Source organism: Lichenostomus cassidix, chromosome 5 (assembly GCF_008360975.1).
Source record: "Lichenostomus cassidix isolate B80296 chromosome 5, HeHo_3.0, whole genome shotgun sequence".
NCBI lineage: Eukaryota > Metazoa > Chordata > Aves > Passeriformes > Meliphagidae > Lichenostomus > Lichenostomus cassidix.
Genome location: NC_139486.1, coordinates 6,005,073 through 6,030,323, shown reverse-complemented (window position 1 = coordinate 6,030,323; position 25,251 = coordinate 6,005,073). Strand labels below are relative to the sequence as shown.

The 25,251-nt window shown below is 41.4% G+C and overlaps 1 long non-coding RNA gene across 1 annotated transcript in view; it reads right to left on the bottom strand.

The window, feature by feature from the left end:
• LOC146435855 (uncharacterized) overlaps nt 1-25,251 on the bottom strand; it is a 54,794-nt gene that overhangs the window by 16,130 nt on the left and 13,413 nt on the right. The window lies entirely within an intron of this gene.

Sequence of the window (25,251 nt, the reverse complement as noted above, 5' to 3'; positions counted from 1 at the left end):
CAGCCTTTCACCAAGAAATTAGACCCAAGTGGCATTTTCTACTCTCCATTGAGGTCTGTCACTGTAGCAAAGATTCCCTTCAAAGACCTTGATCACAGAGGTTATTGCAGACACATTTATTTCAAATACCCTGACCTACCCATTAAAATGATAACCTCAGTGTATGTTCAATAAGTGCTAACAGTGCTTTGAGTTCAGTGAAATCCTCGACTTTCAAAATTTTATCCCATTTTTCAAAAATTTAGTATAGGCATTTTGCTTATATTCTTTTTTTTTTTTTTTTACTTGAAACCAAAGTGTTGTACATAAGAATATTAAAAACACAGCTTTGTGATACTTTTCTCTCACCTTCCAACCCGTGTTAGCAACTCAGGTTGCAGTGAACCCAAAGTGTCAGTTTTGGACTGTCTCAGAAGACGGAGTAGATGCAATTACTTGCATTCTTTAAAACATGATTGATCTAATGCTGTCACAGGAGGATTCACAGTGGATTCTGATGGCACAGACACTGCTGAAATGAACCTAAAGTGTCAGTCTGTGACTGAGATACATAACGAAAGGCAGAATAATTTTTTTTGAGCTTAGGTCAAAGATCCCTGATGCCTCATGGAAAATTCTGAAACATGCTTGGAGATGATTTTGCTGACAGATAATTTTCTAAATTTTTCCGTTTATTTTAAGCACAATCTTGTGCTCTCTTTGTCATCAATAGCCTACATACTTATGCAATATCCTGGGTTATGCATCCTGATACCTGGATGAACAGAGGATCTTTCAACAATTCACACCTCACCTGCTACAACTGAGTCTTAAACCAGCTTTTGCAATCTCTTGTTAGACATATAATTAGGAAACGTATCAGGAATTTCTTGAGGGAGGGAAATATAATTACTATTATTGTGCATCAAAACCTGATGGCTGACTGAAACCAAACCCTTTCAGAGAAATATACTGATTTTGATGATAGCCATAGTCAGGCAAGGTTTATTAACATTTGCACAGAATGAGTGATTCAAATGGGACACAAAGTTTTGCTCAATCCAAACACAAAATTATTCTTCCTCAATATCCTCAACATGAGTGTGCCAGTTACAGGTGTATCAGGTATCAGTAAAGATTCAGAACCTGCAGATCTCCTGCAATCCAGGGAAAAGTCCTTGCATCCAAGCACTCAGCTTGTTGTGACTCTCCCTTTTTCACAGCTCTCCTGTTGGAGCTGTTCCTTTCTGTATTGTACATAAAACGTAGTGGGGAGATAAGCAATTCTGGAGACTCAGATTTAGGCCACTCTCTCCCCAAGAACAGGGTAGAGTTTATGTGTGAGCAAAACAGCAGACATACAAAAGAAACCCCCAATCATGCCAAAGTGACCATTAGTCACTTAGAAACTGGACAAATTCATCTGAGGAATAAAACCAGACAGAGAAATAAATTCTGCAGCTGGAAACACACTTGGGCTGGATCTCATCTCATGGAGATAGATGGCTTTATCCTGGATATCTCAGGTCCTTTCCTCTTTGATCAGACATTTCACAATTCTCATCTGCCATGGCAGATCAAAAGCTTCTGATCGCCCAAGAATGGAGTTTCCCCACAAGATACACATCAGCCCTGTCTGGGATGAAACCCATCAGGGAACAAGGATCACAGAATAAGTAGGGCAGCACAGTCCCAGCCTTCAGACCCTGGTCCTGGGTTATAAATACAAAAAAAAAAGAAAACGGGACAATCAAAAGAATTTTTAAAGTTTTCCCATCAAAGATGCCAGAGCAGCACCTATGCACAGGGCAAATGTGGCTATGGGATGTTGACAGGAAGACCACAGGGACTTGGTCTGCACCTCAGCTTCCTAAAGCTGTGCATTGGCTCCATCATCCCTGTCCTAGGTTACAATAGAGATGTATTTAGTATTCTATCACCACCAGCTGTGGGGCATTAGCTGTTATCTCCTGCTGTGACTCACCCCTGATAACAGACAATCCCATCGAGAACCAACCCCATGACTCATGGAATTATCTCATCCTATTGTGAGATGCTCCACCCAGGAGGGAGGAGCCAAGCATTCCCACCTGGATATAACCTGGCCTTGGAACTGCCCAAGTCAGCCCTGTCTGCTGGGTTTCCAGAGGACAAGAGCTACCACTGGACCTGCAGGTGGAGACCAGACCTTCACAGGATGACTGCTTCAACTGAACTACTTCCTTTGGACTGCTACCACCATCCTAACAGGGTGTCAGGTTGTATCTGATTTTGTCAGTGTTTGTCCTTGTATTACTGCACTTATTTTTTAATTTTCTTATTAAATTTATGATCCTGACTTGTGATCTCCCACTGGTTTGTTTCCAAACTAACACAATCCCTCATATCCACACTTTTTGAGGGATCCCATTCCCACTGGGTTCCTCCTTCACCATGAGAGGCTTATCACTGAGGTAGCCACAAAAACCCCCTGCATAGTTTTAATAGAGGCACCACTAAAACCGGACTAATAGACAAGAAAGTGTAAAAGACTTGGAGGATAATTTTTCTGAGGCCAAATTCTTAGCAGCTCCATGCTGAGTTATCTCATCCACAATGACTTCCATGGATGTATAGCAGTGTTGACAATCAGCCAAGTGCCAAGCAATAAGGGTAGAAAAGCACTTGTAAAAACATGCAGCAGACACCAAGGATACACAGATGTCTACAATTTGTAAAAGAAATGAGAATTGTTCACGAAGCAACAGTAATTTGGATCCCAAGTGGGTCGTGTTATGAAGCTGAGGGCAACAAGTGGCTGTGAGGGGGTTTGTTGGTTAATAAAATTGCTGACAATGAAACCACTGAGCTGCATTTATGAAAGATGGATTAACATCGCATTTGGCAGAAAAAGTGGCCGAAAGGCTCGAAGGAAGGTGGCATGGCAAGTCTAATCAAGTCAAACTATGCACAGCAATGACACGAGCAGACAGCAAATTACTTCCTCAGCAATTCATTTGTGTAATTGACCAGGAAAACACGGAAAACTATTGAAAAAGAAGCTGGTGCAAGAAAATTAACTAAGCAGAACAAAATGTAAAGAGCTCCTAAAAGGTCTTTGTATTTATAAAGAGATGTCACAGACTCTGTTTATGTCTTCACATTTGGAATAATAAAGCCATTTAGGGAAAATCTTCTAAAAGGATGTTCAGAAACTGCATTATCTTAAAGATATATCTTGAAAGAAAAGAGAAAAAGCCCAAGCAAAGCAGTAATTTACCAGAAGCATAATCTCACATCTGAGGCAATCTTAAAATAAGAAATATTTTCATTTCAAAAATCATCTATTTAAATAAAATTTCCCTCAGAAACACACTGACTGAAGTATTTGAGTCACATAAAAACATTGCAGTTTAATGTTGCTCCAACAGGTTACCTGCATTTTGCAGTAGTTTAATAGAAGTTGTGCTCTGACCCAATTGATGTAAATTCCCCAACTCATCTTTCATGGAACAGAAATTCTGTTTTCCATTTATGCTATTTTCTTTATCGGAGAGGAACTTAAGATGTGATTTAAATGAAGCAAAGAGACAGGAAGAGTAGAATTGCCTCATGCAAAGGACACTTCAACTCAGCAAATGCAGCAATCCTTGGAGATTAAATCTGCAAAATCCAAATATAGAATAAGACATGTTGAGTGGTGAAAATAACTAAGCATTGGAGCAGAATGTTTCACTATAACATAGTATACCATCCTCTGACCTTTGCAAGTGAAGATAAGATATTTTAATAAAATTTATGCTCCATTTCAATCATGAAGGGGCTGGCTCCAAGAAAAATAAACTTCTCTGTGCAGGAGACCAAACTAAGTAATTACAGAGGCTTGAACTCAACGAAGTGTGGTAGCAGGATGATACCTGTTTGTGGTACCATCTCTGCTAGGGCATTATGGCATGCTGGAGAGGACAAGACCTGGTGAAGAAGGGTGAAGAAGGGACTGAACTTCATACTGTGAGTGGAAAATCGCTTCTGAGTTCACAAACTAAGGGGTACAAAATGTTTTGGCAAGTTTTCTCTGAACCAGACTCGCTGCAAAGATCACTCCTGTACAGCACCTTACAAATCCAGCTGAAGTGGTTTTGCAGCTGGGACAGTGACTTTTCTCTCCCCCCATGCAGATGTGCCAGCTGTGTGTCATTCCAGCTCCATGGGCACTGCAAAGGGCAGGTTTGAATGCACTTCTTTGATCAAACTGCTTCCCTCTAATGTTTCAATGTGTTCATAAGAAGCTTATTTGGGGGAGGATTCCTACACTGTAAAAAACCTGGAGAAACAAGCAGCCTCACAGGAGTGACAGAGGCTCTAGGAAATCCTCATGGCATGGCATTTAACTGCTTCTGGTACTATAATCCAGTTCTGGATTATCAAATAAAAAAGCTTTTGCCTTGGTATCTCCAGTTCTAGAGACTCTTAGTTCTGAAAAGAAGATTGTGCTGTCCTTGGGGCTGACCAGAAATGTGTTTCCACGTGGAGTTTGCCAGGGGTGTGCTTTGTAATCAGGTATGACACCTCTCTGTGCTGGAAAACTAGTTAAATAGTTTGCTTTCTAAAAAATGGTGGCCAAAAAAAATAAAGGGACATGGGGTGCACTCCCCATCACCACCCCAATTTAAACTGTTAGGAGACACTGCAGAGTTTCTGGTATAATCTCAGGCTCCATTCTAACACCCAAAAGCTTTTCAGCTGTGATCACATTAACAGCCTTGTAGGGCACGTCTTAATTTGGTGTGAGCAATTCCCAGAAGTGAGGTCAGGAGTTTATAACAATTAAATTAACTCAAGCAGAAGGATCCTTGCAGATACCAACACCACACTCCTGCAGGAATCCTGCCTGTGCTGCCAGGGGGACACAGCTCTGCCTCTGCTCACAGAGTCACCACACAGAGCAGTTTATGATGAAGCTCCAGTCATGGCAATGAAATACAGCAATAGCTCCACTACAGAGGTCTTAATCTCTGAAAAAGAACAATCACCCTGGTTTCTCTGGCTCTGAGTGCAGAAATTTCCTAATTTCCTTCTATCATTTTTCTTCTGTTTGCTTACATAGTTCAGACACTTCTGAGATTTTGTCCCTGCCTAATGACACAGAGCATAGAACTTCAGCCCTGAGACAGAAAGAGGTCTGAGATTGATCTGATTGCTGCATACCCTGAGGAATACGGGACATCCCTATTTTGGGGAAAATCCCTAATTTTGAGAAAATTGTCCAGGGAATAGTTTTCCCCAAATTTTTGAGGTAAGCAGTTTCCTGAACACCAAATGGCTGCTGCAGATGCACAAAAATGATAAAATCACAGAAAAGTTTGGGTTGGAAGGGACCTTAAAGACCATCTCATTCCAACCTCCCTGCCATGGCTGGGGACACCTTACACTAGAACAGGTTGCTCAGGTATTCCCAAAGTCCAGCCCTCATCTGGGCCTCACCCAGATCTCAGGCTGCATGTAGGGAAAAAAAAAAAAAGGAATGTTCAAATCACATCTTACAAACTACTGACATGAAAGAACAGGACTCTCATGCTGCTGGTCAGTAATACAGGAAAAGCATTGGATTTATCAACAAATTCATGGGCAATGAGTGCTGCAAGACAAAGGCATCATCCAGCAAGATTTTGTCTTTTGGGGTTGGGTTTTGGGTTTTTCTTCCTGACTGGCATCTGCATGCTGGGACTGCATGTTACCAAATGAGATTAAAATAATAAATATGATTAATTAACAGCATCACTACCAGTCACATATTTGCATTACTAATGCAAATGGTTATAAGAATAATCTAAAGATAGTGGAGCAATTACAGTATTTCTTAGCTACCCAAGGGAAGGGTGAAATGAAATGTTCTTACAGTGCCTGGCAGGACAGCTGCTGATGTCAAGATGCCTTTTTCCAGATGAAGAATTGTAAGATTAAGCTCCTAATAGTTATAAAATATATTTTAAAAATATTTCATAGAAGATTTTAAAGTTACAGTGTGTTCTGGAATAGTTTGAAACCTCTTCTCCCACTCCGGGGCTTGTTTAGATTAAAAAGACTATCAAGGGAAGCTGCAAATTCTGCACCTCTCAGTGTTGTTAAAACATGAGTAAATCTCTGTGTCTGAGAGATCTGTTCTGGCTGAAACAGAGGCTGAGATGCAATGCAAAGGACAGGAATTACTGGCAGGAATGATAGGCAGGAGTTTAGAATGAAATATTATTAAAAAAAACCCTTGTGGATTTAAATTACATCTTTCTGGTGCAGAGAAGTACAAAACTCATGGCCCTGAGCACTGAGGGCTCTCAAGGGGTGCAGCTCGTGGGGAGGATGCACAGGATGTGACCCTTTGCCCTGCTGTGGGGTGTAGCCACACCACAGCTCCAGCCCACACCCAAGGAAGCATGAAATAAACTTTCTCAGCATTGCTGCTTTCACACCCCATGCTGGCTGTCACTCCCACTTGGGGCTCTGTGCAGCAGAAGATAGAAATGTTGGTGTTTCTTTCCACTGCAACTTCCCTCGAGGGCAAACTTGGCTATAGTTAATCCCCAAAAAAGAACAACTAAGTATGGTGATCAAGTTAAGGGAAGTCATCCTTCCCCTCTGTCCAGTGCCTGTGAGTCTACATCTGGAGAGCTGTGCCTGTTTTGGACAGCAAGGCCTCCTGACATCCCTTCTGACCCAAATTATTAATTTATTACTAAGGAACTACTGTTCCTAACCCCATGGATAGTCTGTTTCATCCACATGGGTAACAGCTGCCTCTCCCAGAGTTTCACTATGTGTTTTCTTTGAAGAAGGAGGTGCCAGGCAGGAGAGAGTGGAAGATGCTCTAGAACTATTAGGATGTTGTTCAACACAGAGAGGAGAAAGAGGGGTAAAAACAGCAATTCAGGTGAATGTGAAGACGGATAATACTGGTTGGTGGGAAAAAGATTTAAGGTCTGCTATAAGGAAGGGTGTATTTATGACATCCTAATTAAGCTCAAAAATCACAACAGAACTATTTTCAACAACTTCCTATTATGCCCTCAGCTAGGGAAAAACACACTGCCATGTGACATCTAGATTTTAACATGGGCAAGCAAAAGTAGCAATAAATAAGAACAACTGCAAGTAGATGCAAAAGTAAAATCTCCTGCCTTTTGCAAGTCCAGAACACACCCCAAGCTACAAGTTTATCACAGAGGGTACAGAAGCTGCAGAAATCCTTCAATTCCTGGACTAAATTCACTCCTCTTCAGACACCAGCAGGGGCACTGAGTGTACAGTTGCAGTTCAGTTTAGGTGTTGCCTTGAACAGATGATATTGCAGGAGGCTTGACTTTGTCTGAGATATTTTTAAATCAGATGCTAGACAGAATTATTTAAGAATAGTCACAAGGCAAATGTCCATGAGACCTGATCCAAATGGGAAATAAGGCAGTGAGGTTCTCTCTTGTACTTCTCGACCCATGGGCTTGGTCTGTGATAGGGAAAGGGTGATAAAATCAGGATATAAAGTGGAATACAACATATTGGGAGCCACACTCCATGCAGATTCTGAGCACAGAGTTGTCTCTTGGCTGATTTAAGCAGGTTTGACTTAAGACAGACATTGCTGGGGACAGAGCTGTCAGTTCACTGTCTGGACTGTGTCTGATGTCTCCACATGGCATGAAGGAGGCTGAGTGCAGGCTGAGGCTTCTCCCTCAGATAAATCTCCTGGTGCCTGACTGGTGCCTGCAAGGCTCTCCTGGGCCACCAGCCTGACCCTGGACATGGCCTGGACTTGCAACATGGCCATGGTCTGCTCAGTGCCAATCCTTGCTCAAAATAACCACAGCAACAGGGCAAGACCTGGGAACACGACTGGGGAGAGAGTCACAGGAAAATGTGAGAAATAATACAGCCTGTACAAGGCTGTTCCCTCACCTGGGGCAGTTTTATCCAGCATTAAATGCCTCAGCATGGATAATGTTTTCACACTGGATGGGGAAAAGAACCTTCTTTAATCTACTCAAAACCCACACCACCATTCAGTCTGCATTTTCTTTCACTTAGCCCTGTTCTCTCCTATTGGCTTGGGTTTTTTTTGATTCAAACCTTAGTAATATTTTTAAATGGTAGAAATTACAATCTCAAACAGAATCTTTCTTTCTTGATACTGGTGTTCCTTCTTCAAAAGCAGCTCAGTTGAAACTTTTTTACTTCAGGTAATTCAGGCAAAAATATAGAGACAAAACCTCAGAGGAAATTCAAGTCAAAAAAAGGAACATACCAGGAAAATCAATTTTAAGAAATCTTTCACAGGCAAAGCTTCTTCTATAGCCAACTGCTAACAAAATTACTTTATTTTATTTATCCCAAGTGAAGGTTTCTCCTGTGGGGTGTTTGAGTTAGACAAAAGGTGGCTGCAGGAAAGGGTAGAACTGGGAATTTCTGATTCCTCTAAAGCACAAACTGATAAAAAGCTATACCAGGTACTGAGCAGGGTTTTAAAAAAAATATTCTGACCTGTGAAAACTTTGGGAATCCCCAGGTGATTTGGCCATACTTTGGGAGAAAATTAGGGCTCAATGTTTTTTGCTTTGGCAAAGAATCCCTGGCTAATTGAATGAAGGATGCTCAGCTGGACTCTGAACATTCTAAGCTGGAGGACAGACACTGCTCTGCTGGCAAAAGTCAATCCTGGCTCTTCTGTCGTCTCTAATTGCTCTGAGGGTTGAGATGAGGAGCTGCTCCAGCTCTTGAAGGAGACCTCCCACTTTTTAATCAACCTTTGGGCAGAAGAAGCAGGCAGGCTGATCCTCTGGGCTGCCAAGCAGTAATTCAGGCTCTGTGGGCTCCAGTCCTGGTGAGCGTTTGGTTCCTGCAAGGTGAGCTAACACAGCCTGAGACACCTCTGTGCCTCAGGGAAGATGCTCATCCAAGTTAATTCTGGTTTCTTTTGTCCAGGGGCAGATCAGGGCTGCCACAGGACCTGTCACTTATAAAGAGTGTGTTCTTTAAAAGGATCATGTTCTTCATAGTCCCTAAATATAGGGCAGGATGTGTTATTCACAGTGCCTCTTTTGACAAAAACTGTGCCAGATATTGGGGCTGATACAGTTGCTGCTGCCTGTTTTCAGTGCAACTGGGAACACTCTAAAAATAGAAACCAGTCAAAGAACCAACACTCAACAGCAGCCTGCGTCACTGCTGTATATCTTCAAACCACAGCAATATGAGATGATAAAGGAAAAAGAGAGAGAAAACCTCCAGGCCATAAAAACAGAGAAAAGGCATAAGTTTCTAAGGGAGAAAAAAAAAATCCCTCTCAAATGTTGCAATTTTAAATGAAAAACAACGGAACATTAAGATTAGCATTTTATTAATTCCAGAACAAAGATAAATAGCCCAAGTGTGTAAAGAAAAAAAAATGTTGTGGCCTAAAAAGTATTTTCCATAAAGAAGTGCATGGAATTGTTTAGAGGCTGAACCATCTTACATTTGGGGAACCAAGGCTCTCCCACCCCAAAACAAGCATCAAACCCACAGTTGCTTTGAAGCTCCTGCCCATGTTTTACAAGGTTGTTCAATCAAGTCTAGGGTGGTGATGTTCCTATATATGTCCTCATAAGCCGTTTCAGTGCTGAATAATCCTTATTATCAAAATCACACTCTATGTTTTCAGCACGAATTCGTCTGAGTTTCCTGTTCCACTCCTCTGACCACATTCTGTCTTCATTAATTTGAAGACCATTCCCCTGCCTCGGAGGCCATCCATCTGCAGAGATGGAAAACTAACTCACCTTCAAGCTCAGCCTCTCCAGGGCACAGTCCCATGCCTAAAGACATTTTTGCAGCTCTTTTCCAAGTTTTCCAATCTCTTTGTTTCAGAACTTGACTTGTTTCAGTGATGGTCTCACCAATGCCACTTCTCCTCACCTCCCAGCCAACAGCACCTGCTCTGTGACACTCAAGGGTCACATCTCAAAATCAGGTGAAAGGAGGGTGAAATTTGGGCCATGGGAAGGGGAGTAGAGCTGGCAGAGCTCCGTCTGGAAATAAGTGACCTTGGATGGGTAACTGGAGACACCAATTCCCTGGAGAGCTGCTGAGGGTGTCCTTGGGTAGGCTGAAGGGGATTAAAGGCTACAAGCATGGCTTACATGGACTCCAAATATTGGCTCCCCGACTTCTTTTGCAATGGAAAAGTAATGAATATTCTGTCTGCTCCCTTTCCCACCCGTGCTGTTTGTCACACTCAGGCAGTCAGCAGGGTTGCTGCCCCAGCCAGCACAGATTGATTATTTTTCTCCCTTTTTTTGTGCTAACCTAACTTGCTTAAAAAAATGACCAGTTATTAATTCACCAAACATTTATTTAGCAATGAGAGGGCAAGCAGGGAGTTGTTTTCCTTTCCTTTCCTGGTTACTATCCATGGTACCATGAGCAGAATCTTTATTGGATCTTTATTTCCAAACACCTGTATGGAAACAGGAGGCTCTGCTGCACAGGGCAACAATCTCCTTGTCCTGCAATATGAATACTAAATTTAAATGTCATTAAGACCACATCATGGAGTCTGAGGCTTTCTAAACAAAGCTGGTTAGATAGAATCCCAGAAAAAGCTGCTGCTGGAAGATAGTGTTTACTTATTCGCTTTCTTTTTATTAGCATTAACATTTAATTCTTCAGAAAAGAGCTTTAGGAAAGAAAGACCTTGATCACAGGTTCAAATTTATTATTCTGCATTTTCCCATGCATTTTACATCTATGTTAAAAATGTGACATTTTTAAAGTAAAAGCTATGGGGAGCAGCTTTGTGCCCCTTCAGGAAATTGAAATACAAAATACAAACAGTTGTGTTTGGTAAGGTTTATCAAGTCCTGTAAATTAAAATTTCTTCTCAAGTCCCACTGCTATTGCTAGGCTGCTACATAATAACAACAAAAACATTGTGTGGCTAAAAATAGGTCAATGAAAATTACATTGTCCAAGCTGAAACAAAGAGCAGAATTAATGGCAAAAAACACTGGAAATCAGTAACATAATAAAAAGGCTTCCTGGGCGAATTAGACAAAAGCAAAAATATCAAGACTTTTCATGCAAGTCCTTCTGCAAAAGCTTCAGTAATTGTAGACAAAGTGGGAACCCAGCCTGGCTGATCATTGTTTCAGTTTTGGGGAAACAACAATGTTGTCTCCCTGACTCACCTCTTGCTTTTGGGATTTTGCCTGTCTCAGCTTTAGCAACAAATAGTACAGGAGAGGATTTTTTACATCATAAATTGCTGAAGAACAAAATTCTCACTGATTTTCAGTGTATCAACTCTCACCCAAAACACCAAGCTGCTTTTGAAAGTCATTAACTCCTTGTTTATGGTTTCTATAATGGGATTTCCAGCCCTGCAGACTCTTTGATAACAGCTCAGTGTCTCAGAAAAAGCAGCTCATTTCAGTCTACCAGTGACCACTTTTAATCACAGAACAGTTTGGGTCGAAAGGATCCTTGAATCTCATCCATTTCCAATCCCCTGCCATGGGCAGAGACACTTTCCACTAGACCAGGTTGCTCCAAGCCCCACCCAACCTGGCCTCTGTTTGGCTTATAAATGGAATTAATGAGGTTTTCAAATGTTAGCACAGTTGCATCCATGAAAAGTTAAGCTCTCATTTCTCACTGAAAACTCTGTGGGCATGAAATTAAATCCAAATGAAAACCCAAAGCACAGCTGTCCCCAACCCCGGATGCCACAACACTAAGGAATGCAGCTTGGATGAACTCTCTACATCCACTGGCATGCTTTCCAGGTACAGGTAAATATCTATTAATGTGATAATATATATGTACATTAGATGGTGACAAATTATAGCAGCTTTTTCCTTGATTTCTTATGCTCCCTTACCTCAGGTTGTGTCTTCTGAAATACATAACATCAAGAGTAGAGAAAACTTGAAGAGTTTCTAAAAGTTCTTCTTTAGAATCCTCTGCAGTACTAGCATTATTCTAATGACAGAGCTTCCATACTGAGTTATTAAAAAGGTAAGGAAAATGAGAATTGTTTCTTAAACCTGCCTTCTCCAGTGTCACTAAGCCAAACACAACTGAGAAATCACATTGCTGTAGGACTGAGGAATGGAAAATACATTAAACAAACAAGAGATCAATGATGACAAAGGATGAAATGTTGCCTAACAGATCCCTGGAAGCCCAATGTGCCAGTGGGAGGCAACGGATTGAGTGTAGTTTATAGCTATGAGTTTAAAGACAGAAGCAGTCCCAAATTGTTCCCTGAACTAGAAAGGGATGTGTCTAACTTCAAATGTGAAATCTTACATGGAGATACTTTATTGAAGATTATATTATGATCCTGATTATAAATTCCCCAGGTTCTCCTGGGGCCAATTTGCAAAGGTTTATGTGCAAGTCTAACACTGGGAGATGAGAACAAGACATTGTTTAACACACAAAGAAAACTTAACCAGGGTACTGTGATCAGGGGACTTCAAGAGTACCAAAGACAAAAATCCTATTGATCTTGGAGGCAGCAGATCTTAGAGAGATGTCTCAAGAAAAGTCACTTTTAAGGTTACCTTACACACTGCAGAAGTCAAGTTTGTTACTAAAGTTGATCAAAACATCTTGAACAGAAATTGAGGGAGTGAAAATACCTTGTGATTGTTAGGGTCCTTTTTCCACAAAAAGAGGGATTCTGCTTTTCTTAAAAAATTACGGTGTGGTAGAGAAAAAAGCATTTTTATTCTGAAGAGTTCTCAAATTTCAGCCAAAACAATGACACAAGACTGGCTTGATGTTGACAAGCCACATGCTCTTTCCATCCCTCCGGTGTGGGTTTCCTACAGAAAGCATGGAAATGGGATTCAGGAGGCTTGGCAAGGTGCTCTGCTGGGGGGGAGGTCAGGAAGCCTCGTGAGAGAAAGGATGCACCAAATGCTGAACTGCAGCTCCCACGTTGTGCTTCAGCAGCATTTCTAACCAGACTGGGTGGAGGAAGTTGAGGGCGTGTTTGCTTTCTTTTTTTTTTTTTTTCTTTTTGAACAGGAAGAGAGAAATAGCCTAAAAACTGTCAGTTCTATTGGCTGAAAAGTCACAAAACTTCCTCAGGAAAGCCTCACACCCCCTCCCTGATCCCCATCCCCATTTGTCTGACCAGGTTTCCTGGGTACTGGCATGCAGGTGCAGTGTTTCTTTTTGGAGAGAAAGAGGAGACTGTAGTCTGTCATATCTGAGGGAACTGGGTTAGAGACAAGAGACAGATGACAGGGGTGGTTGGGCATGGTGTTGGCAGGGTGTCAAGGGGAGCTGGGAGGGGGTGGGAACCATCTGCCTGGAGAAGAAGGTTGCTGAGAGGAGGTAAAGGGGGTGGCAGAAGGAGAAGAAGTCTGTGCTGCGCCTCAGAAATACTTCGGGTTTTAAGTTTGGGAGTGGAGTAAATGTGGACACATCCCCACATGCAGGGAAGTTATTTATGATGCTCAATATGAGTTTATTTCCCTTGAAGAAAAGGTGGGTGAACTCACCCTGGGGAAGCTGACAAGGCTATGGCAATATTGAATCAACCTGCAGGGAAGTCAATTTCAGCTACAGAAAAGCTCCAAGTGGGTGATTCATGCTCCTTCTAAGTATACAAGCCAGAGGGGCTAATCACAGGAATCTGAATGGCAACCCAAGATTCCTTCCTAGGTTTAAGTTATCCTTTCTCTGCATGCATCATTCATCCCCATAGAGCAGCTTCAGAGAGAAAAGCTTCAGGTGTCCCTGTGTCTGTAATTCTAGATGGGAAAGTTAGCAGAAATCCAATCTTTGTAAGTTTTTTTGCCTTACAGAGTAGTGGGGATACTCATGAAAATAGATGTGCATTCCTAGTTTATTCTAGCCTTGATAAATGCTAAGGAAGGACCTCCAGCCAGGCAGCACTCAGAGAATACAGCTGTAACATAAACTTGAGGAAAGCAGAGCTATGGGCCACGTGGGAACAAGGGCAGCTTGAAGAGGAAAGTGAACTCACAGCAATAATTGATGAGGAAAGTGGCATTTTCTGTGCCTGTTCAAAACACTAAACTTTGTTCTAATATGAAACTGAGAATTCAGTGCCAGGCAAAGCAACAAAACATCACAGAGCTGTAGGACACTCAGTACTATCCAAAAATGACAAGCCTTGGTCAGCAGGTTTGTGGTAGTGTGAGATGAGCCCAGAGGTCTCAGCTGGGTTTGTGTGAGTCTTTCCTATGAAAGTCAAGTTTCAGAAGAACTTGAAGCAGAATATTTCAGATCTTACAGAAAAAATACTTGAAAATCCCCAAGAAAGCTAGAAGACAAAAAGGTTTGTAGGGAAATTTTCTGAATGGAAATGTAGTCACAGAAATAAGGATTTGATTTCTCCTCCTCTGGACTAATGGATGGGGAGGATGAGAAAGGTTGAGGTTCAACACCTTGAATCTGTCTGGTTCACAGCCAAGCTCCTCATACATCAGGTCTCTGACCCAGGCAGGGTACAGACCTGGAGAGTTTTCTCCTGCTAGCTCAGCCAGAATCCTAAATACTGTCAGTGGAGTCTCCTTCTCTTATCCCCTTATCTCCTCTCTAAAGAAAGTATCATTATAAACAGCTTTCCTCTATGGAAAACTGTAGTTGTGAATGCACTGTTTCATCAAAATTATCAAAATTAACTTTTTTGTGATCTCAAAATCTGCGTAACATTCAAGCACATGCTGAAATCCCATTGAGGTCAAGCTACCTGGTACAGTTCCATTAAGTACTTCCATTGAATAAAATTAGACTGAGGGTGGCAAGCTTGCATATTGGGCAGCTCCTTTCTCCTGTTGCTAGAATCCATAAAAATCCTCCCCATTTGGAATTCAGGATTCATTCTTTTAAACAGGCCTGGCTGTATCACATTCAGCTCAAGGGAAAGACTAAGCAAGGAGGATAAAGGTGGCAGCTATGCAAACTCTCCTCAGTAATAATTTTTGTATGATGTGAGTCCAAATGCACAGGTTTTTTTTCCCAACACACCAAATTGAATAATAAATATTTGAATTATCTCAATTTTAAAAGAATAAACCTGGTTCTACTTTCATCATAATCGGAAAATACTGAAGGGGGAAAATAGCTGGAAATCATATCAAAATCTCAAAGCCCCAAATAAACCTAAGATAAAATCCATGAAAAGTTATCTTTTCTCTGCTGAGCACTCACAGGGGATAAACCTGTGTTGGACAGGAGGTCTGTGTGGAAAAGAGGAGATAATTGCTGCCACAAAGGCAAATATAAAATTTAATTTGGGGATGAATCCAAGCCCCCTGTGCAGAACCAAACTTCCTGCAGTCAGACTGAGTGGAAACTGAAAGAATCCACATCTCATGTCCTGAAAATATTTTGGCATTCTGTAGCAGAGTGGCCTGTTTGAGCCACCAGCAGCAAAGCCACTGAAGAGCAGGAGATCCAAGGATCCCAGCCCTGCCCAGAGCTTTTGGCTTATCCACAGAGCCACCCCAGCCCCTTATTTGGGCTGGTAATTGTTCAATACCAGAGACTCCAACGTGAGTCCCAGGGGACACAGGGGCACATCTGGGAGTGGCATGAGTGCTCCAGAAATGGGAATGTGCTCAGGTAAACAATTTGATCAATACTTGCAGAAATGAACACTTCCTCTCACATAAGGGAAAACAATGAAAAAAAAAGAAAAAATTAAATTTGTGAGGCAACCTGTTCGCAGGGATTAATTCAGCTAGGTCTAATCAATTCCACTCTTTAGTCTTCCCATGTTCTACTGATCTGAACCTCTTTCCCTCACCTCCCAAGAAATCCTGTGGGGGAAAAAAAAGTAGAGGAATGATTAATTTTTTAGTGTGAGACAGTCTGACCTTGTACTCCATTAAGCAGAGTGTTTCCATAGTTTCCATGTAATTTGTCATGGATGAGTTTACCTATGTACCAAACAAACTCTTTATATTACCAGAATTCCACGGAAAATAAAATCTGAATTGCTGCTGTTTAATGACAATATAAAACCCAAAGCAAAACTTCAAAGATAAAACATTCACATTGTCTGTAGATGACCAAAACCCACCGTAGTTTTTTGGTCTGTCTCTGTGAACTTGGAGGACTCTCCATCAAATGAATAGACACTGTGACATCCTGAGCATTTTTGAAGATGTGAACATTGCAGAAACACCTTAGGAGAAAGCCTGGATTCACTGCAATCAATGGGATTTGGGCCATTGATTTCAAAGTATCATAAGGCTACATGGCAACTTGTTAGAATATAATTTCAGACCTTTAATTAAAGGTTTAGCACCAGAAATGCCATTTATGCAGCTTTCCTAGCAGCATTAAATGTTGTTGCTCACCTGGGGATTTACAATTGTGTTTGCAGATCTCCTTTCTGGGGAAGGTGAAGGGGACACAGCTTGGAAAGGTCCAACATCCCATCCCATCCCATTATCCCATCCCATTATCCCCTCCCATCCCACACTGGAGCAAACCAGCAGAGGAACAGGGCAGAAGAAAAGGCAGCAACAGCAGCAGCATGAGCTGACTCAGGTGTGGATGCCAGAGTCCACACCTAAAAAGGGATGTTGGGGTTTTCTCACTTAAATTTGCCAAAAGGAGAGTAATTTGTAGTGAAATACAGCAAATGTGAGCAGAGATAAAGCTTCTGTGCAAAGTTTCACATGGCCAGATGTGTTCTTCCCACATCTGTCTGTGCAAAACACACGAAGCTGGCTTGAGCACTCTCTCAGAAAGTACCCAGGAGCACTGAGCAGATGTGGACTCCCAAGTTTGAGAATTTCAAAGAAAAGACTGTTTTTTTCATAAATATAACAAGAGAACAGATTATGCCACCCTTTCTTAATGTACTGGCAGCTGATTCAAAAGATAAAAGTATATTGCAGCCTTCAAACTCACCTCCAAGCTAGATGAAAATGCCAGCTGACAGAAAAGGAAGTATTTCTACATTAGAACAGATCCTCAGGCAAGGTAAAATGACTTAATTCCATTGATTTAAAAAAGGCAGCATCAGTTTAATTAGACAAGGATTGATGCAGGGAATAATGCTGCAGAACACCCAGGCTGGTGCTGAGCTGGAAATGCCCAACCAGAAAGTCAACCTTTTGGAAAAGCGATGAACAAGAAATTGTTATTGCTAGAATTTGGAAATTTTCTGCTGTCCTTGAGAAATTCCTATACTATTTCATAGGAACAAGCCACTCCAACATAGATGTACTCTTGAAAAACAAAACAGACCAATGCAAAACCATCTGCAAAGCAATAACTGTACAAAGTCGTATTAAGATGAAGAAAATTTCCCCACCTGCAAATGGTAAAACTTTACCACTAGTTTTGATATGATAAAGTTACACTGGTGAAATATATCTGCCCTGTGTGTGCATGTGCTTTTCTCTTTAACTTCATTGTGGTTTTAGGTACTGTGAACCATGGCAGGGAAATGATTGATATCAGTGATGGTAACTCAATTCTACATCAGCATCAAGTCGTCAATCTTCTGGCAGTCCTAAAAAAAAGAGCTTGCATAATGTTCTATTGATGTTCTGTAGAGCTTCTCCTTTCTGATGTTATGTATTATTGCTGCAGTTTCTTCCAAAATTGTAAAGAACTTTATTGTTTACAAAGTGAATTATGCTTTCATATCTTTTGCCTTACTGTTTTCCCAATTGCTTAGCAACAAGTCTTCACAAAGGAAAAAAAAAACAAACAGAGCACTCTTTCTTTTATGTTGTACATCAGCAGCATTGCTGGAGCAACAGTGACCTCAGCCAGCTGAGCACCCAGCACACATTTGGTCCATTATGATAATCTTGATATTCTGTAAAGGGTCTGTACATGTTAATATTGAAATATTGCCTTTCTGAATCTGTAGCTGCTCTACTCCTGGGGCTACAGCTTTATGAGAACTATCTTGCACAATCAACATTTTAAAATCTGCTACTCATTTCCAGTTCTTACTTGAGGTAAGTCCAATTCCATAACTTGAGGTAAGTCAGACTCGTGCTAGGTTGGAAAATCCTATTGTTACTGATCCAAGAAGTTGATACACACAACACTGGGAACATACTATTGCTGTGACCACTATATAGCATCTACAAAATTAACGTTATTGTTGGTATGTTAAACCTAAACAGCCCTAGTGATGCTCATCACACAGGAAACATTTGTTTGTACCTTGGCAGCTGCATCTCCTTTCTTCTTCTTTGCCTTCCAGCAAGTCCAGTGCTCTCTAGTGACAATTGTTCTAGGCTAAATGAGAGGCCAGTAGCTATAACATCCTTCTATTTAGATATTCTGCCCTCCCAAAAATATCTGAATGGGGAAAGACAGACTGGGTGAAGGTGATGCCCAAGTAGTATGGGGAGCAATGAGAGAAAATATCCCAAATAAAGTGAAAATAAATTACATATATTCAAAACAACACAAAGGGTCAAACTGGAACATCAAGAAGGTGCCAGCCCGACATTGCCAGGGGAAAAGCACTGCATTATCTAATATTATTTTCTGTCTTTAATTTTAATGAACATCAAGCTGCCATCTTCAACAAAATGCATTCCCAAATGGGAAGGTTAAATAGGTTTATAGGCTTATATTGGTTTTAGAGTGCACCGAGTCAGATGACTGCTAAGATAGGCTGGTGCAGCTCAATCAATCTTTAATATAACTGAGGAGACACACAACAGAGACACAGTGAGTACACACAGGCCAGAACACCTCAGCTTTCATGTGTTTGCCAGTGGCTGGGATTTTAACAACAGCCTGCTATGATATTTTGGGTTGGTGGAGGATTTCTGCTGTTCAGGTGACAAATTGCCCCAAGTTTCCATGCTGAAATGCCCACACTGCCCTGACCCCTCAGTGTCTGTGTTCAGCCCTGCTCTGGTAAAACCCCACGCCTGGTAAAACCCCAGGTGGAGTTTGTTGTGGAGAAATGAAGACATTTCACCTATAACCATGTACAAAGCAGAAGTACTAGAAGGTTGTGTCTCCTACCAAGAGGCCAACATTTCCAGTTTATGAAGTCTTTTTCTTTAGCATTTGGGAGACAGCTATCCCATCCATGCTAAATTAACATAGTGGTGCCTTTCCAGCTGATGACAGGCAGCATTGAAATGGCTTTTGGGAATGAGTGTATTTTCTGGATTTTAATGAAAATATATTTTCAAATATATATATGTAAATATATATGAATATAAAAAATTACAAAACTGTTAGTGGCTCCTGTTGTCCATTTCCACGGCTCTCATTTTACATTTCCAGGTCCATTTAATTTTTTCATGCAAAGCAGAACTTCCCAAGAGAAAAAGGATGCTTAAATATGCTGGCAGAGCTGGGTATCCTCACAGGGAGGTCTCTGAATATTTTAAGTGCAGGATGGATGCTGAGGATGTAGAATGATATAGTTCTGTAAACCCAAGGGAGGAGTTTTCAGGCCCCTTGAGGCTTTAACTCTTAAGAGCAGAACCCGTGTTTCTTTACCTTGAAATGTGAGCCAATCTACTCTGAAGTTAGTCAATGCACTCAGTGCTTTTAGAGCACAGCACATGCTTTGACAAAAGGGAGGTGAGCAATATTTGTAAGGGGTTCTGGTAAACACAGGATGTACAGCAAGGCTCCAGGACACAATTAATTGCCAATATTCAGCCCTGATAGCATTGCTTCAGTGCAGGGACTGAGATCTTCTCCTGCCTTCATGACAACTGTTTTATTCACAGGCTAACACAAGCTGAAGTTTTGCTAAGTGAAACACCTATCATGCTATTCTGCATAATTCAACTCCAGGACACTGGAAAAAATGTTGGGCAGAGGAGTAGCTCTGGGATATCCTGCAATTTGGGCACAAGCCCTGTATTAAGGAAAGATCTCAGGATCCATCCCTTCAAAAATGGGATAGAAAACACTTTGTTTCTGGGAGTCAGCCCTGGACTCCAAGTTTTCCTGTTGTTCATCACTGATGGCCACAGTGACAAAGTGCAGCCAGGAACTGATCTGTCTCTGTTCAAGGCTCACCCATTCACAGGCAGGGAGAGCAGAGAACAGAGGTGGCAGACAGCAGCTGTGCTCTATATTCCTACAGAAAAAGACCATGCCCACCTGGATGAAGATGTGACTTGTCCAGGATGAAGTCTTCAGCATGGTATCTCTGCTCTGTGCATTAGAAAGATTCCTGACAAGAATGGTGAGACCTTCATTTGTATCAAGAAAACCAGACATGCTGGAAACTCTTGTTCAAGCCACAGTCCAGCTGTGTCTGGGCTGCACAACCTCACAGAAATTCCCTGGATCTGACAGGGATCTGAGCTCCCTCAGCTGTACATGGAAATAATCACTCCACTTTTGCTCTTTGCAGAACTTAACAAGGCTCAGCTGCAGTGATGACTGCAAGGTGTTGCCATTCAAACCAAGGCCATGGAAGGTTTTAGGCAGATGGAACAGAAGTGTTTGCCATGTACTCAGTGCAGTTCACTGCTGTCCATTCTTGTGTCTGGAAAGGTGTCTACATATCTGTGGGAAGGTATATGACTCCCAAGGATACTTTCCAGAAGCACCCTAGAACAAGTCTGGATGCAAACAGCTCTGCCCAACAGCAAAGGCATTTCTAAACTCAAGCGGATATCCTCACTCACCTCGTGTACGAGATAAAAGACCATCCTGTACAAACAGTCACATTCTCTAACCCTTTTTCACATCTGCCAGTGCAGGTAAGGGCCAGAAGGACTTATTCCAATAGCTCACTTCATGCTGTAACACTCTTTCAGACTAAAAGCTGAATGAACCACCACCCCAGGCACATACACACAGCAGCATTTAAGCAGCTAGGTGAAAGCAAATATCCTTATTTGCAAAGCAATCACAGCTAAGGAAAGTATACCTGAAAGGTATGGGCAAGGCAATATGGCAAGACAAATTAATCCCCAGGGGTACATTGCATTCCACACACATTACCTTTACACAGAGTTGATTACTTCCAGCACTGTGCAAAAAGGCTGGCAAAGAGTACAATGGCTGTTATTAGTGCTGATTTACAAGAAATCTATAGTAATTTTTTAAGTATTGCAGGTTGGGAGAAGACATTATAGTGCAGCAACCTGCACATAAAAACAGACATTAAAAAAACCCACCATGCTGAGTTTCTCGCTGCAGCTCCCCTGGAATTGATTCACCTGATACACAGCTTGGGGTTTGCTGCCTTCAATAATTCTGCCCTGCTTTTGTTCACTTCTCTGAGTGTGGTAAGTCTGTGTTGATTCCTTCCAGACAAACTGATCACCCTCTGCATATATACTAGCTTAGGATCATGTCTAGTTATTTCTTACACAACCCAAAAGGTCTTTACCTCCTTTGATGTTTCTTCAGCAAAACAAACAAACCTTGGCTTATTAGAGGAAGGCTTCCTGTCCTGAAAGATCAAAGGACCCTTAGCAGAAGAACAAATACAGAGAAAAATCTCGTACCCACACATATTTTAAGTACCTCAGAATCATTTGTTCATGTTGAAAGGCAGAGTGATGATCCCAAAGGTTCTTTTCCAACCTAATTAATGTGTGATGGCATCTTCAGAACCATGCTGGCCACAGGTTTACCACACCCAGAACTCCAGCCCAGCAAGGAGAGGCACTGCCTGTTTCATAGGGTTTGCAGAGTAACCACAATTCCTGACACAAGGTTTTCACCACTGCAGGCATCACACCTGGCTCTGCTCAGGAAGGCAAAACTGAGAACATGAAGTAACAGAAAAAGTGTTGCTAACCTGAAGAGCTTCCACTAGATTTTTGGGGACTGAAGAGAGGATGGACAAATTTAGGAGAGGTATTGAGATACATTCTGTCCAAGCAGTACTTGGGATAGTTTGAATTTTAGGCCAATTTCTGGGGAAAAGGGAGGAAGTCCACAGTCATTGTCCCAATTCCTTCTTGCTGACTGCACACTACTATAAGTACTATGGCTGGGTGAGTCATTCAGAAGAAATTGGTAATTTGACATTGTTGACCCATTTCAGTTTCACAAATCACTTCCACCATCATATTTTAATTTACTTTTTTTTACAGTTACATTTCTGCAGCAGTCTTTCTCAACTTCTGTCAGGGTGCTGACTGCTCATGCATTATTTATTGTTCAGTAAATAGAGTGTACTGATTTGTCACCAAATCTTGAAGGTGCTGTGGAGGTTCATGGGTCAGCTTCAAAATGAAGAGCAACTAAAATTTGCTTTGTTAATTTTTACCTAGTTAATTTCAGACGAGACTCTTGAATACTTAACTGATTTCATTAAAAATATTTTTAACCAAAAGTTTAGGTTATCAGTAAATGTAGAAAAATAATTTTAAAATTGTAGAAACCACCAAAAAATTGTAGGGAAGGCTCTAAGACAACTTTGCTGAAATATGCCCTTGTGTGGATTTCTATTCTGCATGTGACTGGTGGTCTTTTCAATCAGCGTTTTTCACACATTCTTGGAAACAAAAATGCATGCCAATAATTCCACATCTAATTTCATAATATTTGTAATCAAAATACCCGAGTAATTTACCAACAATACTAAAAATACATCTCCCAAGCCTTTATTCTTTATAACCTATAAAAGCAACAGCCATCAATTTCCACACTTATTTGGTACATTGCTTCTTTGCCACGTTGCTATCATCACCATAAAACGTGATTGATGGACCTTCATCCACTGTGTCTTTTAGGCAGGTTTATTGACTAAGCTACAAATGCTCCAACTCAAAGGCTGTGTTCCTTTTACAGAGGAATATTTTATCAGCACGTTTCAAAATGAAAAACCTATTGCAATTCCATCTCTAATCTGAATAGGGCCTTGGAGTCAGCCTTCAGTCAAAACTCCTACAGCTGTGTATTTGCTAAAGTGCTGCACCTCAAACTTGTTTCGTACTTATCCCATCTAAAAATCTATCATCTAGGTATTTATTTATTTATTACAGCTCTACCCAAAAGTCAGGGATAATTTCTCACAAACTGTTTTATTTTACTGTTGACAAGACAATAAATCATGTGCCCAGTTTTATTGCATATGTAAATATAACTGTATGAGATAATTTGCAGATTCAAAGCAGAACAGCAAATAATTATGATGATAAAATAATGTGGGGGAAGGAATTTATCAAAGCCAGTTTACTGCTCAAATTATCAGCAAGCAGTTTGAATTTGGATGAAAGCAATGGGGGTTTAACTATTTTTGCTGATGATGATGACCTGAATTTATTGTCCTTCATGTAAAATGGCAAAGTTTCCATAGAGAGCAACTGGGATTTGAAATAAATCTGACCTTAGGTTCTAAAGGAATGGTCTCACCATGTACAGAAGATTGCTACCAGGAAACTACGAAAGCATAAATGTTGGCTTTGGTGTTTTGGGTTTTTTTTCCCTGAGAAGAGCAGGGATTGATTTTAATTAACCAGATGGAAATCTGGAATTATCCTTTCCCTTCTCACAGAGGTTCAAACAAATGTGCCAATGTCTTGTGTGATAAAGTAAAGGCTAACCCACAGCAAATCAACACAGCATGTTTTACAAATGATCTTATTTTTCCCTTTCAGAAAAGCCAGTGTGAAGTTTGGCATGAAATTAGCCCATGGAAGTACAATTTCAGTTTAGAGCAAACACTAGTGTCAATCTTCAGCTTGAGAAGGTCAACTGCCATCGATCCAGCTCAGCTGGGACAGGAGAAGCTGGAGCAGCACAACCCATGGGGTCAGGCAGTAGAAGAGGTCATGATGTGATGGGGGCATGAGAATTGCACCAACTCTCACATGGAGGGTGAAAGAAGGAATTTTCCATGGGACAGGAACTGGGAGAAAAAGCTGCAGTGGCTCTGTGTGCACTGACAGGAGGAGCAGCACTTCTGCAGTGCAAGGGGCACTGGGGACAAATCACACTTCACCTGTGATGACATGGGACTGGGATCCGAGATGCACAACCTCAAATTCTCTATTTTAGACCACTGGCAAACTCCCTGGAAAGTATGAGCCAGTCTAGGAGTTAAAACTTCAGTGTGGCTGAGTCAGCCCTACCCCTACCACAAGTTCAGATGTGTCACCAAAAAAAGCCAGTGTCACTGCAGGGATTGCAGGAGCACCTTCTGGTTTTGCTCTAGCTGGGAATTTGAATGCCAACACATTTTAGTTTTTTGCCAAAGAAACACCAGCTAGTCTGCTGATCAAAGCTTTGGAGGCTTGAGCTCAATTTCAATCTCAGCTTCATATTCTGAGTGGCCAAGACATGCTAGCAAAAGGATCAGAAGAGGCCAGAGGAGAATTAACCACTGATTATTAAATTAGAGAGAATACTCAAACATTTCAGTCTCTCAAGTTAATGCTGAGCAGAAACATGTGGGCAAAGGCACATCCTTTATTAGAAACACGTCACCAAAGTGAAGCTTGATCTATTATTCAGTCAATGCTCTTTTGAAGTAAATGGTCATTTTACATCAAACCCTTTTTCTTTTTTGTTTTCTTTTTAATGCCATGTCTACTGAGGGGGCAGAGGCCACTAAATACCCCTGGATAGTATTCATTCAGCTGCCCTGAGCAAGCAGGGAAAGGAAAGGAACAGTCTATTTATAAAGCTATAGAAGATAGAGTAGTAGAGTATTTTTGCACTTTCTGTGGGTGAAGACAGATAAAAGGGCTTTGTTTAATTTTTTTTTTTTTTTTTTTTTTTTTTTTTTTTTTGGTAAGAGATCACAACAAAGCTATTTATACTTCTGGCCACACTGGAAGTCCATTTTTGCTGACAATAGAGGCCTCTCAGGTATATCTGCCTGCACCTGTATGTGAGGAGAGAAAAGCTGCAGGAAATAAACAGAACCAGAGACCTGGCAGTGTGGAGACTGAACAGGGAGAGCTGGCAAGACAAATCAATAAAGAGCTTGCAGGTGCCTGTAAGACAAAGGCTGCAGCAAAGTGAGCTTCTGTTGGAAAAAAAAGACATATGGCACATGGTTATGTATTAAAACAAATAATCTGGCAACAGTGTATGCTGGAAGCCTGTCCTTTGAAATGAAAAGGCAAAGAGTTCTCAGGGCACTGCCCGTGATGGTGAAGATGGTGGAGTGGGTTGAAAATCAAAGCAGCTTTACGTGGGGGAAGAGCTCCCTGCCCATGAAAGGGAGGAATGGCATCAGTGAGAGACGTGTGTAAGCAAAGGCAGAAAGCAGGAGACAAAACAGAAGGCAGCTTTGCAAAAATAGCTGCCAGTCAGAGAGGATGGACTGGCAGGGAAGTGTGAGTGTGCACACACACA